The following is a 19,817-nucleotide window of genomic DNA, read 5'->3' on the forward strand; positions in this document are numbered from 1 at the left end:
ACCACAATCACAATGCATGGATTGTTTTTATTATATGAACTCTGTCATCAGCGATCAATTGCTGAATGTGACCAACAACCACGATGTTTTGACAAAATATGCATGTCGACACTGCTGTGAACGCCCACATCACAAAAATGGGGATAAACCCTACAGACATTTAATCCTTCTAACAATGACCGCTTACACTGTTAAACAAAACAACAGAAAATTAGGTTGACTAGGGAGTTTATTGTGTTTAATATTTTTTTTGGTAAACAAGACTGAGGGCTGTTCCTGTAAAACATATATCACCCCCCACCCCCACCCCGGGAGGGCACTTAAAAAAAAAACTTCTGTAGGAGGTTGTGTTTCAAACTATTTTGATTCTGACAGTGGAAGGTTGGTTAGGAAAATCACTTCTGTTGTGGGTTCTGTTAACAGATTGAGAAATCACTGGTGGGGCTGTCAGAAAAAAACGAATATATATTTAAAATCGCAGCTAACCCCCTCCTAGTGGTCTAACATGAATAAAACATTGGGTCAGAAAATGATGCCAGTACACATGATTGTACGTAATTTGTACGAATTCATGTACTTTTAAAGCAGTGATACAAGTTCTGCAAATTACGTCACTGTCACGGATATTAAATATGTGCTTTGCACAGTATGCAATTATTATTAAACTTTGAACTTTAAAAGTGCATTTTGTAATGTAATTTGCACTGCCAGTAGCGGTCTTGTAGCACTTGATGCGACATCCAGATGGCTGGATACTTCGGTTCGACATGAAAGTCTATTAAACAAAATTTGATTGGTTCATTTTAACCCTGGAACAAGCATTAATGGTAGTTTTAACCTTATTTTCATCATGGAAGTTTTACAGATGCGTGTTTCGATTAAGGGCCACACAGAAAACCAAAATGGCTGAATTACAACAGGGTTTGTCTTCAGACGACGTTTTCAGTCGGCAAATACTGGCTGGTGATACCTTTGATGACAATGAATTTCATGTATATCGGTCTGTTGGACATTGGGAAAATGTCACTGGAAATACCAGTGTGTGATTCCGAGCCCAAAAGTTAAGCTGAGTGTGAGTCCGATGTACGTGTTGGAGGGACAATATGCCAGTCATATTTGTTCAAGATACCCATGTTTGAACAAGCAGACTATGCGAATGTTGGACTTAAAACCCTAATACAGCATTATTGAAGAGAAAAGTTCTGGCATAAGAGGCAGTAATGCACTGATTCAAGGAAGTGAATCTTTGGCAGAGTTCATGTTAGTGAAAACTCAGAGGTCTTGGAAATGCTTAATCACGCATATTTGGATGCCAATTTTTGTATTGGGGATGCAGAAAATCACTTAGGCGAAAGTCCTCCATACACATGTAATAGGTGGGTGGCAAAATTCAAAGACTTGCCAGTCATGCTTTAGCCACCTGCTTATTGGGAAAATGTGTTGATCAATTAGCTTTGCAATATTTACAATGACAGAATTTAGTGGCTGAAAGCCCCCCCCCATGTACATGTCACCATTATAAGAGTTCATCAAAAGAACATGCTGCAATAGCTGGGCGGCAAGATCAAAGGCTTTGACTGGCAGCTGGATGGTAAAATTTACTGATATTTACAGTGCTTGAATTCAGAGGCAAAAGGACCCAGATATGTACGTGTGGTCATTTATAACAGTACATCAAATAAACAACTTTAGCTTTCATTCTTGTGTTCATTTCCAAATGTAGCGGAGTAATCAGTGCACTTGACCTCGGAATCATGACATGTTGAGACTTAGACTTGAATGAGTATTTGGGGGTTCAGAGGCAAACTGACAAAGATTGTAACGAGATTCAGGAGAGTGCTAAATTTGTTAGAACTGATACTTTTGATGGGACAGTAGCCAAGTGTAAGAAAGTGCGTGATGCCTAGCTTGGTGCTTTGAATAAGATCTTCCTTGGATTGACAAAATTCAGACTGATGGACAAACAAGAGCTATGTTAGTGTTATGAAAAAATGTAGAAATTAAACTCAATGGCAACCAATAGTTCTTATAATTTGCTTAGTTTTCTGGGAGGGGACTGCAACTTTTGCTGGTGGGACTCATATTTGTACCAAAATGGGAGTCCTGGACTCCTGTTTAAAATCCTAGTGAGACCTCTGTAAAACTTTTCTATTTGGAACAGAGATATCCAAGATAGAATACCAGTAGGGCCATACCTGTGAGTTGTTGAAAATTGCACAACCATAAAGAACAGTAACTTGTTCAAGCTAGTTATGCATATGCGTTTCAGACAGCAGGCAATGAAAGGAGTTCACAGCACAGAATAATATTCGTACAGAGGAGGAGGATCATATTAAATTCAGAAACATTTAACAGATTAATGCTCATAGGGAACATCAGATAATCCCCATACAATATAATTATGTGTGTGTAGATCTCTAGTTGGCAGAACCACTATGGCAACAAAAGAATAATGAGACAAACATTCATATCATGCAGATGTATTACCAAATGAAGTACATGCTCTCCATGTGCAAAAATTAAATGACATTAAACATAAGAGATTGACTGATCTGTGTAAACTCAAAGCAAGATGGCTAAATATTGTCCTGTTTGTGTTATTTTCTGCAGACCTTTGGCATTTAGTTCCAGGCCATCATTTGGTATTTGTATTAAAATTGGATTACTATTATCTAGTACACAACATTTTGAAGCAGTGTCATTAACTAATCATGAAATTGATGCAAAAATACTTGATGTCATTCTGATATATGAATTCTTTACTACACTACTAATCTGTTGATCCTGATTTATTTTTTTTACTGGTACCAGTACTTTTAATAAAATTGTAACTTCTATTTTCTTGCAATCTAAATATGTGTAATCAAGTATTATTGTCAAAAGGTAAAATGTGCTTAGTTTTGTTGTAAAATCTAACACTATTAATTACCAAGGGACTAAAGTAAAAAGTGGGTCAGCTTTATGTGTGCAGAAATTATTGCCATATTACAGTGGTGTACAAGATGCATTTTGCAAAGTTGTAGAATCAGCACTCGTATTGTCACCACATATTCCATTTAAATAATATCATTATTTCTGTATATTCGGGGCCTCAAGTGGTCTAAAGCGCTCTCCGTTGCGGATCACTGCCATCTCACCTCTTTCTGCATGGGTTCGAGTCTCGGATTCGGCTAATGTGGGTATGTGAGAAAGCTTGCTAGTAGCTTCTCGTGGGTTGGTGGTTCTTTCCGGGGTTTTCCCGGGTTCTTCCTCCACCATTAATACTGGCCGCCATTAATAGCCTATCATGTGCTGAAAAATGGCGTTAAGTGAGGCAGCTGTTAGTACCATTTTGTAAGTCTTTGGTATGACTCGACTGGGGATGAAACCCATGACCTCCCGCATCCGAGGCAGACTCTCTAACCACTAGGCCACCGGAGCAGTCTGAAACTATGAGTTCTGCCTTTAAAGTCTCACATTAGATAACATTTGAAGTAGCCATGATAGTAATTTTGGATGCATCTGTACTAATTTCACCTCTGGTATATTCAAATCATGAATGTGATGGAGGAACATGTCTCCAGAATAAACACATCAATTTTAGAACCTGTTCATTGAATACAAATCAAGTGTATAATCCGGGTCCAGCTGGATTGTTAGAAATTTTTTAATTCTTTTGACAACATCATAATTAGCTGTCAAATATGGAGTAAGCCTATGGTCTTTCTGCCATCCTAACCAAGACCCCACCACAACCAGATGACCATGCTCAGTGACATCACAGTAATAATCGCTTTACAACTAGAGATGACATCTGAGTATTTTGATTTCAGTAGAGCCTTAACAGAGTGGAAGAGTAAGAAAGAGTGACAGATATTTAAGTATTAGGGAGATATTTAACAATGGTTATTCCTCCCCCCACCACTTCCTCATTGGAGATCACACACACACACAACTTAGTAAATCCTGAAATTCTGGCAGCATCCATGCAGGGGAGATAACTTGACTATTTTATTTGATTGTATTGGTCTTTGGTTATCCCATGGTATTTCTGTTACGTGAACATTATCTTACAGTGTGTCCAGTCAGCATGGTCAAAAAAGGTTTATGACCATTGAGAGTTGTTGAAGGACACACATTACTAGATATGAAAGAACAAGAACCATGCTATAAATCAGTGAAGATAAAATAGAGTCTATATGGATTTGACTATCCCTGATTGGATTGATAATGAAAGTAAGATTTTAGTAAAAAGAATCTTTTGAGAGCTTGTCCTACTAGTAACTGGAAAAAGTGAGGGACAATGTTTTATTAACATAATTTCCCTCACTTGACAGGCTTGAGTTTGGAAGACTCATTACTGAAATCAGTAGCTGGCTGTTTGGTGCAGTATTGAAAGCACACATTTCAAATTTGTGTAGGTCCAGAAAATGGTGCAGCTGTTACGGTTTTCTTTTCACAAAAGCTTTTGTCATAGTTGTGCTTATGCTGATATAAATTTGATCATGAGTACTTAAAATTTTAAGTTATTGAATTTTAATATTATGGTGTTTGCACAGGTTTACAGGGAGAACTGAATTAGTACAGCAAGTCTTTAATTCTTGAGTTTTGTGCAGAAACGTGGAATCCAAACACAATACATCCAGAAATGTAGAGGTTTTCAATCTTGGATTTAGAGTCCCATTTCATTTCACATCTGATATGCATATTCACAGACAATTAGTATAGAAGTAGGAAAAGTAAGTGACAAATTTAGATACATATCGTAGACAAGACAAGCAGTATGTGGGGGGACAAGATCATAAGAACAGGCTGGAATGGAGAATTATACTAAAAGCAATAAAGAGTAAAAGCGTGACTCTTTATTTAATGTGCAACATTATTTTGTCAGCTTCAATAAAACATTACATCAAAGAGAAGACAAAATGTATACAGTTAACTAAGCCAATGTGAATTTAGCTACTTAAAAGATGTATCAAATTGATTTTAACTTTCTGTTTATATCTGTTCTGGTCTGTTCCTGTCCATTCTGGTGATTATGTCCAATGAATCAGTATGGTTGAAATAAATATGGCAGATTATGATTACTGGTATACACTGTACTTCTGCCTGAGAGATGTGAATAATTTTATTTCTTGGTTTGTTGATTCTGGTTGTTGCTCATTTAAAATGCATCATTGAAAAACATAGATGCATTCTCATTCTTTGTTACAAATATTTATTACAGATGCATATCTCCAGAAATTGGTGAATACATCTTAAATAAGTTATAAATATTTCTAGTTGGAACACTGGACATTATTAAGTGAGCTAAACTGTAAATTTTCGGCAGCATGTGATGCAGGATTGCTTAAAACTTCTCCATCTCATATGCTCACCATAAAAAATGCATTTGTACAAACTGATGATAACTTTTTGGTAACTGTCAGAAAGGCATAATTGACGATATTCAAAGGTCTACAAAAATTACTATAGTCAAAATTTATAAACTCGTACAGCTGTGGCAGAAATGATGGATTGGTACCTTTGCTGTTGTTGCCACAGTTGATTAGTTGGTTGATTTAGTTTGGTTTTTTTTTTTTGGGGGGGGGGGGTAACGATATGTTAAGTGGAGGAAGAACCCAGAAAGACCACAAACCCAAATTGGTTGATCTGTGACAAAAAATCACTGTGTGAGATGTGCAAGTGATGTAAAAGTAAGCACCTTAGTACACTTGGGCATATGGAGCCTCTGTTGATTTGGTGTTTATCTTCAACAGCCGAAGTCATTTAGACATGAGATCTCGAGTTTTGGTAGATCATTATGGCCTTTACACTATTTTCAGATGAAGAGAATCTATATATGGCAGCCAGAAGAAAATCCAAGTACTTTTGAGACACCAAACACCACTTATGTAGAACCACTGACCTTCCACAAGTAACTGACAACATTCTCATTTGCACATAGGAGGTAAGTAATGACATGACAAAGATCTTGTACCACTTGAACATGGAAGCCCCTTAGATCTTTATCACATATTAGCATCTTATACCACACTGCCATGAAAGCCCCTCTGGCCATAGGTACAAGTCTCATATGAAAGACTATAAGTGGGAGATAGAACCTGTGACAACTGGATTGAAAGTGTAGAATGTTACTGCTAGGCCATCTGTGATGCTGATGATGCTGTTGACAATACAGTTAACTGCAATAACATTGATTTTACGAGTACTCTGGGAAAAATTATTCCTTGACTTTCATCCATGTTTTAAAATATAATTAATGATATAAAAATGTTTGACTTACTATATTTCTTTTGTTTTTTTAAAACTTTATATTACTCATGCAACAAGCATCAAAATAAGACATCAGTAACTGAAATATATGTTCTTACAAGAGATGATATAGTGTAAAAGTAGCGATCTCATAGCACTTGATGCGACATCCAGATGGCTGGATACTTCGGTTCAACATGAAAGTCTGTTAAACTATATTTGATTGGTTTATTGGACCCTGGAACAAGCATATATGGTAGTTTTAACCTTATTTTCATCATGGAAGTTTTACAAATGCATGTTTCGAATAATGGCCACACAGAAAACCAAAATGGCTGAATTACAACAGGGTTTGTCTTCAGACGACGTTTTCATTCGGCGAATACTGGCTGGTGATACCTTTGATGATAATGAATTTCATGTATATTGGTCTTTTGGACATTGGGAAAATGTCACTGGAAATACCAGTGTGCGATTCCGAGCCCAGAAGTGATGTTGAGTGCGAGTCCGATGTACCTGTTGGAGGGACAATAGCCCGTTATATGTATTCAAGATACCCATGTCTGAACAAGCAGACTATAAGAATGTTGGACTTAAAACCCTAATACAGCATGTTGAAGAGAAATCTCTGGCATAAGAGGCAGCAAAGCAGTGATTCAAGGAAGTGAATCTTTGTCGGTAACTGAAATATATGTTCTTACAAGAGATGATATAGTGTAAAAGTAGGCAGAAATAATGTAGCAACACGTCCACAGGCATAACATGTATTATAAGTTTACCAAAACATTTATTGAAAAAAAATAATAACAAGGAGTCAAAGAATTTGACCACACATTTAAAGCAATACAAGATTCAACTATTATTCTAATCAAAAGCAGCATGCATGAGAACAAAGAACAATAGCAAAACATAGTGATCACTTTAGGAAATCAGAGTTTAGTAAGGATACAAATTCATATATTCTGTATTAGAATATAAATCCCTATTATAAAACCTGTATCCATGGATATTATGTTAGTAGGTATTAAGGACTGATCAATGACATGTACAAATAATAAGCCACCATGAAAATTTGTGATTTCACAGTATCCGAGACATACATGGCTGACAGACAAACAAACAAAAGGACAAAAGATTGATTATAATGAATGAATACAAATACAAATATGCAGTAAAATATATGATCTATAAGAATTCAGTAGATTACTTCCAGCCAGCTATCATTTAAATTGCTTCTGTCCCCAATCCAACATTAAAATCGCTTCTACTGCCCACTAACCCATAGCCAGAAATTATGTTTTAAAAAATATGCTTCTGTAGGGGCAGTGTTCTTCGATTAAAACAAACCTGACGGTGGATCATAATTTTTTTATATTGCTTCTGTTGTGGGTTGGTTGAATTTGAAAGTGCCTTCCCCTCTGGGGGTATACGTTTTACTGGAATAGCCCTGAAGTATACTATACGTAGATTGTTCCAGTACTTAGCATGGTTCCATGCCTTATGTAGATACTGCCCATATTTAAAGTAAGGCAGGAACCAGTCTATCGAGACCGATGAACGACTGTATTGCGAGAACACAGACAGACATCAATAGCCTTTATGCAATCATTTGTGACAACGACCACTTGAATAGTAAAGATTGTTCTGAAAAAAGCAAACATAAAATGAACACAAAAGAAGGAAGCCTGGCTACCGCTTTGTAAATTTGGCAAGTCAGATATACAGTGAAATATATGACAAACTGTAAACCAGGTTATACGTCACAAATTGCCGTTGTATTGCCAAACTAAAGGTAGTGGTCGCGGATATTGTTTGTTTTTAGAGTTAATCTGTATTGCCTGGGGGTGAATAAGGTCTTTGTCTATTAAACCAGCTAGTGAAAATCGTTTCCGGGATTCGATTGATATTGTTAAAAGCTTGTACATGTGATCTTCGAATGTAAATGAGATTAATGTTTAATGATAGAAGTATATCCTTATTGTTATGTAATTTGTTTTTAGATAAATGCATGCAATATTTTAGCAAGATCTATTAATAAAGAATAGAATATATGTACAGTGATTGTTGTTATTGTCATTTAAATAATTCTGAAACAAGACCTTGGTACTGGTCTTTTTGAGCAAACCTGTTATGAGAGAACACCTGTCTTGAGAGACTTTTTTTATTGGCAGAAGGGGCAGTCTTTCATAACAGGTTTCACTGTACAGAGGCTCGGTTTAAGAATTCTGCACTCAAGTTCATCACAAAAGGAAAACATTTACGTGCAGCACTGTAACAAGCATGCACATCGTTATAAAATTATGCTTCATTACATTTTGATTGTTTCTGCTTTATGTGTAAGTTCTACAAGAAAGATCAGTTTTAGCCCAAGAAAGGCCTGCATGAGTTACGGATAAGCAGTATGAAAGAAGACCATGCAAGTTGAATAATTTCCCACTTGATCTACACTGATGGAGCACCTAACAAAATTCTTAGTTTTTCACATTATAACTGAATATTTGTAGAAAATCTTGGAACACCATGAAAACCCTGGTCCAAAAATACCATTTCTGACACACGTACACACATTGCAAATGTTTTCAGCAATCTCATCATTAGTTCTCATTTTTCCAACTTTTGTTTTGATGAGATAAAAGGGAGATAAATAAAAGCAGGCAAAAGATTTTGTAGAACAACTGAATAATTTTTAGCTTGTCAGCCAGATCTTAAAAGATGGTCTGTCAGTTTTTCATCCATCCCTTAGCTTCAGTTTATCACTACTCATCCTAAACTGCTTGAAGAATGCTACGAACTTTACTCAGATTAATCCCATGGTCTGGATGGTCCTGAATACAAATGGTGCTACTTGGACACCTAGTGAGGCTAGTTTGAAAATCGTTATCATTAATCCTCAATGGATGTCTAAAAGACATCTAATCATATCTAGATTTGGTCCTAATTAAAAATGGTGCAGATCTGATGTCCAATATGGCCAGCACAACTGCCATTGAAAATATTGTTGCTGCTCCTGAATAGGTTGTCATATCAGCAGGGAGTATTTTCTGCAAGACAGGCTTTGATATCTACTTATTCCTCAATGAAAAGGGTGCTTATCTATTATCCAGTATGGCCATCACTGCAGGTATCTTACATTTCTGTCTCTACTTCTCCTATATGGATGGTCATATCAACTTGAATTTTCAAAAAGTTATGTTAAGTTGTTCCTTAATTAACATAGTACCCTTCTGATGTCCAAATAATGGCACCATAGTGTGGTATGTTGTGCGTTTGAACCCTGGCCATAACAAAGAATTATAAAAATGGTTCCAGCAGCTGCTTCACTAGGCGCTCAGCATTAACAGGTTAGTGTTAGGACTGGTTGGCCTGGTGTCAGGAAAAATGTGTCTGGGTGGAACATGATGTTATGTGTCTGCTGCATGATGCCCGAGTGGTAGACATCACTATAAGCTACCACATGCAGACGTCATAGCGATATCACTGAAAAATTGTTAAAGTTACTTTAAAAATGCAAATCACACACACAAACAGAAAGACTTGGAATTTCTTAAATACCTTCATGCTTCATCTCAGACATTATGAATGATCATTATGACATGGGGATTTAACCCATTGACCTTGTCTACTTTGTCCTAAATCGAAATGATGATATACCAGTAGGTATAATTTGAAAGTATTGCTATCACTGAAAAGTATCAGAGATGGTTTTAACACTGGACAGTTAAGGGAAAGATATAGTCGTAACTTCATCTCTGGAAATTCCTTTTGCCTGGTGGAGCAGAAGTTCATTTGAGGAACTTCTGTTATATTTCTTTCTAATATTTGTATGTTTACCTTATTGCACTTTTTATTTGCTGCATTTAATTTTTATATTCATATAATCAATATTTGAATGCACAAAAGGTTGATATAAAATCATACATGCCAACCATTACGTTTCTCACGTGATCATTACTGATTTTCACTAAATTATGCCTTACGCTTGATGGTATATGGATCACACTGTTTCAGTGTATCGCCCCCCCCCCCCATCATTGAGTTGTTTTCTCATTTTTTTTTTAACATCCCATTAACCCCACAGATTATATTCTAGAAATGTTGGTTTCTACGTAGCTATGACATAAACAGTACACTTGTCTGTAGACTTGCGTGCACTTTCCTAATGGTATTAATATGTACTATTTATAGCAGCTGTCGTGTTTCCTAGATGAAATTTAGATGAATATGTTCGCTAAGAATAGCTGTTTCTTTTCTTTTCTTTCCAGCCCACCTTTTTTGGGGACGACGATTTGTTCAGACTGGGAACAGATGATAAGTTGAATTTTAACTATTCCTTCAGACAATGGTAACTATTGTTTTTATTACCTTGAAAAAAGTTCTATAGTCTTTTCCGATGATGACATTGAGTTTATTAATTGTACCCCCATTAACATTCTATGAAACATCTCTGGAAAATGTTTTCACTGCATACAAATCTTGTTAACACAATATTTATTGGTGTAATTTTCTGTCATTGGATTGGTCAAGATAAATACATGCATTTTTTGGTTCAGACATCATCGAACTTGATCTGATTCAGTTCACTGGCTCTTGAATGATAAGAATATTTTGCTGAGTATGAAATATGCCAAGTGTAATTGTTGCTTAGATTGATTTCAACCTTCATCATCAATGTTCTTTTCTTTGACATTTATTGTAGTCATTCATCAACAACTTGTGCGTGCAAGCTGTTATAACCATCATAAATTCAAATCTCCATTGTCTCATTGTTGTCTTTGATGTAACCAAAGATGTAAAGTGGATTGGAATTGTTTTAATATCCAGCACCAAAAAAATCTTTAATTAAATGGGCAGTTTTTCATTTTTTCAACAAATTTGATTTACAAATTAAATTCACAAGAAGAGCATGTTAAGTGTAACAAGGATTGCTTGTATTGTGGTTCTCATGTCTTGCAGAGTGTGTTGTTATAGTTGTTTTGATAATATTTTGCAGTCTTCTTTGGTGTCCCACAAACTTACTTCATATCACTTGTGTCACGTTATCTCAATGTATCAGTCCCTAACCCTCCATCCTGGTTTGCTACTAAGAGTAACCTTCATGCGATAAATAGAACCCAGCTAATGCATGACATCCAAGCAAACCGTAACAAATACATTGCCTTCTACATCAGTACTACTTGATAAGTGCTCGACTTTATTGGTTAACAAACGTGCCCTAGCAACCAAATGCAGAGTATCAATTCAAACATATTATCTGTGTATAGGGTCCTTACCATTAAGCAGATCAATGAAGCTGCTAAGGAGCATGTCACACAGTTCATGCAGCAAAATCAGCCTTCTAAAATCACTAAAAGCTCAAGCTACAAAGAGATTGTGAACCAGCTGATGTCAGGGAATAAATGTAAACCACTTCCATTGACCTACTCTGTGGTCAACATTCCAGACCTGTTTCAGTGTTTTGGTAGGGGTGTAATAAAACCAGTACTTTGTAGCGGCAAGTACAGAAAAGGTCTGCACAAGACCAGAATTTACCGGTACAAATGCAAATCAATGAATCTCATCAATGCATAGTTCATCACTTGCACAGAGTGGAGAAATTACGTTGTACAGAATACTTTAGGGTAAGAAACTAAACAATGAATGAGTTTCTGACCTTACAGGCGCTGCGTTTGTGATGGACAGTGTCAAAAGTCCACACCAATATACTTTTGTTCTACAAAACATCACAAAAGTTATCTCTGTAAATTATCAGGTCAGTGTCATTAAATGTAGCTTAAAGTACCTAATTTGTTTCACATAAAATGTTTAAAGCGAATCAGGTACTTTAAGGAACATTTAATGTCGTTGATCTGAAATTTTATCGAGTTTCAGATAGGATAACTTGGTATAAGTGAAAGACTTCAACATCAAAATGTCTGCTTCAAAAATGAGTCACTTGTATACTATTCTGACAATATAAATGATGATGCTTTGCATTTTATATATGCAGTAAAATCCGACTTCAAAGAAACATTTCCGCTGTTCACAAACTTGTCAAAAATCTATAATACATATGGCTTCAACATTCACATTCATAGCAATTATATGTAATAACTTTTGTTCTCCTACATGTATCTGGCATCTCTTCGATTTACCTATTTTGGGTTGTTCAACATCCTGATTGTACCTATGCAAATTACCACAACGGGCTCACCCACTGCAGTCTTAAAACAAATGTCACTAGCTCTTGTCAGCTAACCAAGTAATACGTGAAATGATGGATTAGAACTGGTGTGCATTTATCATTATTACATTTTTTTTTAAAAATTGATGACCTGTTGATCACTGTACCAATGTTGCTGATTCTGCAATAAAAACTGAATGAAGGAGAATGTGACTGTCTGGATTTGTATCCTTGCTTTAATTTGTATTATTCTGTCTTGAATTAAATATCAAACCCTTGCAATCCATCAAATAAATAAACCAACTCTCCTTCTTTGTTGTTTGCGGACAATCACTCGTCAAAGCTGGCAGGGATGTGGGACCTCAAGTGTAGTTGTATGCAAAGAACAAGTTGGCTACTTACAGACTCTGATGTTGAAATGCTTAACCTTCAAGACTTCAAACAGGTTTTACAGTTTGTTGGTACATAATTCTGCGTCTCGTCTTTTTCTGGTACAAACGCAAATGTTATTGGTCAAAATCAGCATATACTGGTGTAACGGAACCTCAGATTTCTTCCGTGACAATGTACAATACATTAAACCTGAGCTTGAGAACACTTTAAGTTAACTATTATTATACAGTTATGATACAGAATGTCAGCGGCAAGCTTTCTTAATGGATTTAGTAATTACAGTTGTGATGAAGAGCGCCCCAGAGTCATGTAAACTCTATCAGACTCCATTTGCTGCTTGAGTGCTTAGATTTAATATTGGTTTCACTAATTAATGTTACTAATATTTTCCTCATATCTGGGAAATTCCCATTATTTTTCTAAACTGCCATTTTAAAGACTGTTGATGAAACTGACACTTGACCATAACAATTTAAAGACCGGTTTCTGACCTCCCATTCATGTAAGAAATCTTAAGAAATGTTGTTCTATCCCAGCACATATCTCATCAGAATTCATTGTTTTTAGCATTGTACACTCCAAGTATTGCCCTCGCCACATTACTGAAGATGCCCTTCTGAGAGTAGTTAAAAACGGTCTATCCACTGTGGATAGCAGAACTATTTCAGTCCTCACCCTCCTTGACTTGTGTGCATCATTTGACACAATAGACGATGATGCATTACTTTACTGTTCCGAGATCCCATTACACCTGTAAATGCCAGATTTTACTGGTAGAATTTGCCCTTGTACTGAAAACATACTATATTTGTGAACTGACAAACTCTATAATGTGTCTTAAATCTTGAACGTTAACTGTATCAGCATCAAAAGCCTGTTGGAAATTGATCTGTTCTTTCATGCAGTTGTAGTCCCATATCCTAACCGATGTGGATCAGTGATTGGCAAGTTGCAGATGAATGATGAAACAGAAGCCATCTGATCACCAAGCAAAGCCTTTTTTGTTCACATCCTTTACTTCAAACAATAGGTATCGACAATACCAACATTAAATTCAGTCAGTATGAAACCCCCAACTGTACACATTATACCAAAATGTCATGAACATGTGCAGTGTTGTATGTCTGGAGCTGAGATGCATAATCTTCATTCACAATTTTATTTCAGTGATATGACTGAAAATTTGTTAAAACTACACTAAAACATGCGTTAAGCTTATACCCTCCCAAACATGCATGCATTTCTGGTCAGCCAACTGTCTCGGTTTCTCATTGCCGACCCTTTCACTTATTCCACAATGGCAAAAAAAAAAACAAATGAACACATTTCCAAAATCGATTGGTGTGTCTAATTGAGATGGTTTATCTTCAGTACTTTGAAGCGCTTAGTACGTTAAATATACTAATCAGTATAATATATAATATGTACCTACCATAATTTTAAAACCAATGCATAGGAAATGTACATTTTTTTAGGTCTTGGTACTTTCAAGACTGGACTATTGTAATTCACTTCTGTCTAGTTCATCTGTATTTACTTTAGAAACTTCAAAAAGTTCAAAACTGTGCTGTTCGGACTATCATTAGAGTACAAAGAACTAAGCACACCCAGAGCTGCCACTTGTCCCTATTTACTCAGGATCACTAACTTCCTTCAAAGAGAGTAAGAGTGATACAGAAATTCTATACAATAAAACGTTGCCCTTTATTGTATAGCTTGATGAATATCACACCAGATGTATTTTTTGTTACATATGAGTGTATTATGGTTGAAAAGTCAACTGTATATTTATCGTATGCCATTGGACCTTTTGTACTTCTTATTTGGCTTAAACGAGAACATTATATTTTATAAATAACTTAATAAAGCAATATATATTCTGACCTACAACAATTTTTTAAATGCCATTGGAGAATTGCATAAAATTTGTTTGTCTTTCATAAAGATCACTCATGCTAGCAAGAACGATAACTCTTTCCAGCACATCCATACATAAAAAAATCAAATTAATGACACCAATACGACATAAATTGAGTTCAGAAACATACAGAAACTTCATTTTAGGAAAAAGCAGACTTTTATACGAAGGAATTAGATCATACAAATGTATTGTTTTGCATTCAACTAAACGTATTACAAAATGTTGGTTCAGCTTGTGGAGTGTAATGTATTTTCAACGTTAGACTATGATCATCGGATGACCCCAATCCTAGTGACAATTGTAATGACGTGTTTGTGATCAACTTTACTTTATAACTATCAGATCATCCACTTTAGGTAAGAGACTTTGGTATTTAAATTGAAATTTAGATGTTTATTACAGGCAAAAATGAGTTGCCATTTAAACTATTTTGAATACTTTTGAGGAAAACCATTTCATCTGTTCATATAATTTCTTGTGAATATCAATCTGAATGTATATCATCATTGTACATTATAGAAAATCTGTATGTAGCATTTCTGGCTTTTACTTTCGTAATGATATATTTGTATGTGTTATCTAATATTGTTAGTATCTTAAAGCTCTACATTATTATTATTCTTATTATTTATCTAGCAGTAAAGGCTGCTTGAAGACTAGGATAAATCTCATAAGCAATAGAAATTGACAATCAAGATTAAGTTGCACCTTTGACTAGTGCTACTACCATTAACCGATTCAGCCCCGATCCCGTCTGTAGGCGTGATGAGGCTGTACCCTACTTCAAAGCCCTGCAGCATCGAGGCCATTTAAGATAGACCAACGTGGGTGGTATTAAAAAAAAGCAGATAGATATAGCTCTAAAATGGTATCAAATAATCTGGAAGTTCTAGTTGCACTACAAAATACAGAGAGAAAAAGCTCATTTTTTGGACCCGGTTTTTTTTCACCCAAAATTTGCTCGAGATCGGAATGCGATTTTGTGTCCGGATTTTAGACCTTTTGGCCTCAGATCTAAGGCATACCGGTCTTAACTGAACACAGACAGGTGAACCTTTGCAAAAACTAGGATAAGGTGGGCATTTGGAATAAATTGTGGTCTCCATACGAAAATGATGGGTCTATTAAGCAAAAAAAAAAAAAAAAAAAAAAAAAAGAACTCCAACTTTTACCCTTCTGCTCATGCGCAAGCAAAATAACCAATGGAAATTGATGTTTCTAATACAACTAGGCATTATTCTCATGGATAATCTGTTGAACACCGCTGTATTACGATGTGTTCAGAAATAGCACTCCAAATCTCGTTCCTACGCACATTTCAGACAAAAATGACAAAAACCTCTGGGGCCGAATGAGTTAATGGGTGAATTTTCGTGACATCACTAAATCGGAATATTACTTATTTATTTCATCATTTGTGAATCAGTATTGCACATAAGTTACAAAAAGAGCCATTCTTTGACAATTTCTAAGAAATTTCCATAAACTTGATTAACCGATTCAGCCCCGATCCCGTCTGTAGGCGTGATGAGGCTGTACCCTACTTCAAAGCCCTGCAGCATCGAGGCCATTTAAGATAGACCAACGTGGGTGGTATTAAAAAAAAGCAGATAGATATAGCTCTAAAATGGTATCAAATAATCTGGAAGTTCTAGTTGCACTACAAAATACAGAGAGAAAAAGCTCATTTTTTGGACCCGGTTTTTTTTCACCCAAAATTTGCTCGAGATCGGAATGCGATTTTGTGTCCGGATTTTAGACCTTTTGGCCTCAGATCTAAGGCATACCGGTCTTAACTGAACACAGACAGGTGAACCTTTGCAAAAACTAGGATAAGGTGGGCATTTGGAATAAATTGTGGTCTCCATACGAAAATGATGGGTCTATTAAGCAAAAAAAAAAAAAAAAAAAAAAGAACTCCAACTTTTACCCTTCTGCTCATGCGCAAGCAAAATAACCAATGGAAATTGATGTTTCTAATACAACTAGGCATTATTCTCATGGATAATCTGTTGAACACCGCTGTATTACGATGTGTTCAGAAATAGCACTCCAAATCTCGTTCCTACGCACATTTCAGACAAAAATGACAAAAACCTCTGGGGCCGAATGAGTTAAAGTGTTTCATTTTAGACTTGTTTTTTGTACATTTCCCAGAGACAATTTTATTCTTCGTTTCTCCCTTATTATTGTTTTCTAATAATGTTTTCTTTATTGGTGAAGAAAATAAACTCTTAATGGTTTACTTCTTTTTCCTTGTTGCTTTGCTTAAAATATTTATGTCTGTATATTTCACTTCTGTGATGGCTATTTGATCATATTTTAAGACCTATTCTTTTACAAATAATTTAATCATTCATCATATAACTCTGTCATTCTCCGTCTCTTAACTTTTGTCCATTGTTGTGATAGCACATTGAAACGGAAAAGTGTAGCACCTAGAATACTGAAAGGTACAGCTCTAAATGGTTCTAATTCCTCTCCCCCTTGCCAGTTCCATGCTAATTTCATCCAGTCAGCATGTTCAGATCAGCCTTTGATAACATACATTAATGTGAAGGAGACATTTCAGACTTGTTACATGAGATAAATACTTTACTGATTATGTGATAACCACTTTTAATCTTGTCACTAGGATTGAATTTGAATGCTACACTGGCAGTGTGTCATGAGGTTGCATTCAGTTTTGATTGGTGGTTATTGTTTAAGTTCATGGTAAAACAAGAACCACTAATCATAACTGGGACTTATTCACTGCTTGATATACTGGAATCACTGAATCAAGACACGATATAGATACAAAGCAACATAAGTTTCTTCCAAAAGTGGCTATTAAATGACCTTTGAGTATCCAAGTCGTACATGGGGACAAAGTTTGAAATGCCTACTTTTACAATGATATATGCAATCAGCGAATGACCATGCCGACAGGATAAAAAATATTAGCAAAGAATTGGCAAGTGAACAATTTTAAACCACAAGTTTCATTTACTGTATTTATGTTAGGATGGATTTCATTGTTTACAATGTCCACTCCCCCCACACTGAGACTTGATCAAGACAAAACTTTGTGGGTAAAGAAGAAATAACACTATTTCTTAAGTTTTGAAGACAAGAACATAATGTCTTCCAAATGATCAAATGACCATCACTTTGATGTGTGTTGAGAATACTGTGTCATAGGCTGTGTATTGTAAATTATATCAATATGTGGCACAGATATATTGTTTCTTTCCTTAAGGCTTTTTGTGTCGCATTTGAAATCGACAAAACTTTTATTTGCTTCTTTGTTTTGTAATTCAACTACCTGTGTCTCGTCTATTGATGCAGAGATTGCTATATTACCTCTTGTAACTGTTAGAGTCATTATACTATGTATATGGTTTTGTGCCATGATTTATTTTATCAAAAATTATTTCATTTAATATACTTGATTTTTTTCGGAAGACATTACTGTGATCTAAAGGAAACAAAGTGTATTATATAAAAAAATGAGTCCCCTTGCATCGTCAAAGGTATGATGTAGTTGCTAGTGAAATTCCTTGTACTGTTTTTAATAATGGCACTTGAAAGACTTAAGTGTTTGAAACAAATCCTTTACCATGTACATGATGGCAAATGCACACCTGTCTCTTGATTTTAGTGTTCTTTCTAAAACATTACCATAACTATTCGTACATAACACACTTAAATGCATAACATTTAAGCATGGTTCCTTTTATTGGTAAATTAACTAAACCCTTCATTCCAGCCAAATCAGCATAGACATACAAGTCCATCTATTTTTTAGAAAGAGGGGTTTTTGTAATGTAACCAGTCACTTTATATAGCGTCATTACAACAGTTCATTGATATGATTGCAAATTTATGGTTTTATTTTTTGTCTACATACTTCTGGTAATATTAGGCTTTGGATAAATAACATTTTCTTCTCTTTTTTCTGTATTTTCACCAATACAAGTCCTGTCAGAAAACATGTTTGATGGTGCAGTGCTTCTAGCGATTTCCAAATGATAGCATTGCCCCATATGTTTCTGACTACATAGTTGCATTTTAAAGCTAAATCTTCATTCACTTTCTACCTTGGTTTTGCTTTTCATGAATTCTACCTTTTTTCTGAATATATTTGGCCATTGGTTTATGAAAACACAATCTAATAAGCTGTTACTTCCCAGACACAGGGATGTCCACCATTATTCACTGTTACAGGTTCACTTATAGTTGGAAACTAATTTCATGACAAAATAGTGAACAAGAGGCAGTTGAAGTATACGGTTGACCGCTTCTGTTCTTACAACACAAATTGCTTTTTACATACTATTGTTACAGTTTCGAAACTCAAGTTTTTATATTTTTATCATTAAAGAATAACATGCGGACATTGGGAAGTGATAGTTGCTAACTTACTCGGGAAAGGGCTAACGGTCATTTGGCTTTCAAAACACATGCCTGTGAATGAGCAAGAGTTGTATAATTGATATCAACACTAGCTACTTGATGGCTTGATGAATACATTTTGCTAAGACACTAGAACAAACCTGGTTAAGGCGAGGGGGTCATATCAAAAAAAATATGGTTAGTCATTGTACTTCTAAAGAAAATCACAGGGTGAAATCGTTTTTCGCTTTCCAAATTTAATATGACGAAGTTTACATTTCTAGGTGACTTATTCGCCCACTTTGCTTGGTAGTGTGACACCTGATTGTGGAATCTTGCTCTCCTAATAGTCTCACAAAAGTTTTGCATAAATTGACTGTTGTGTATGTTTTTCCAAATGCATCAATTTGTCCTCGTGCAACCACTCATACATCAATGTTTTTATACCCTTATTTTTCAGAACGATGCCCACGATTGCAGTCCAGAAGACACGTTGTACACGCGATTCAAGTTTTGGCCCTTGTCCATGTACAATGTCTTGCTTTTTGCAAGAAAATAAATTTTGCACAACACCATATTTTCAAAGCTTTGTTATTGCTATTCCTATTGGTTATCAACATAATGTTTTAACTAAAATACTTTGTCATATGTAATTGGGTTTGAATGAGAATGGTGCCAATCTAATGTCCAATATAGTCACAACAGCTGCCATCTTGACAATATTGTTATTGT

General features: G+C 35.5%; 1 protein-coding gene across 4 annotated transcripts in view; it reads left to right on the forward strand.

Moving 5' to 3' along the window:
- Positions 1–19,662, forward strand: part of LOC149786952 (AAC-rich mRNA AAC4 protein-like) — a 71,673-nt gene extending 52,011 nt beyond the window's left edge. For 3 of the 4 annotated variants that reach the window (XM_089977500.1, XM_089977502.1, XM_089977503.1), the window contains exons 6-8: positions 5,805–5,929; positions 10,497–10,576; positions 19,546–19,662. The gene's annotated coding sequence lies outside the window, so the exon portion shown is untranslated. The remainder of the gene's footprint in view (positions 1–5,804; positions 5,930–10,496; positions 10,577–19,545) is intronic. The other variant, XM_089977501.1, reaches the window with a different exon arrangement.
- Positions 19,663–19,817: the final 155 nt, after the last annotated feature.

This window comes from Sinohyriopsis cumingii, chromosome 12 (genome assembly GCF_028554795.1).
Source record: "Sinohyriopsis cumingii isolate HCF-2022 chromosome 12, ASM2855479v2, whole genome shotgun sequence".
Classification (NCBI taxonomy): Eukaryota; Metazoa; Mollusca; class Bivalvia; order Unionida; family Unionidae; genus Sinohyriopsis; species Sinohyriopsis cumingii.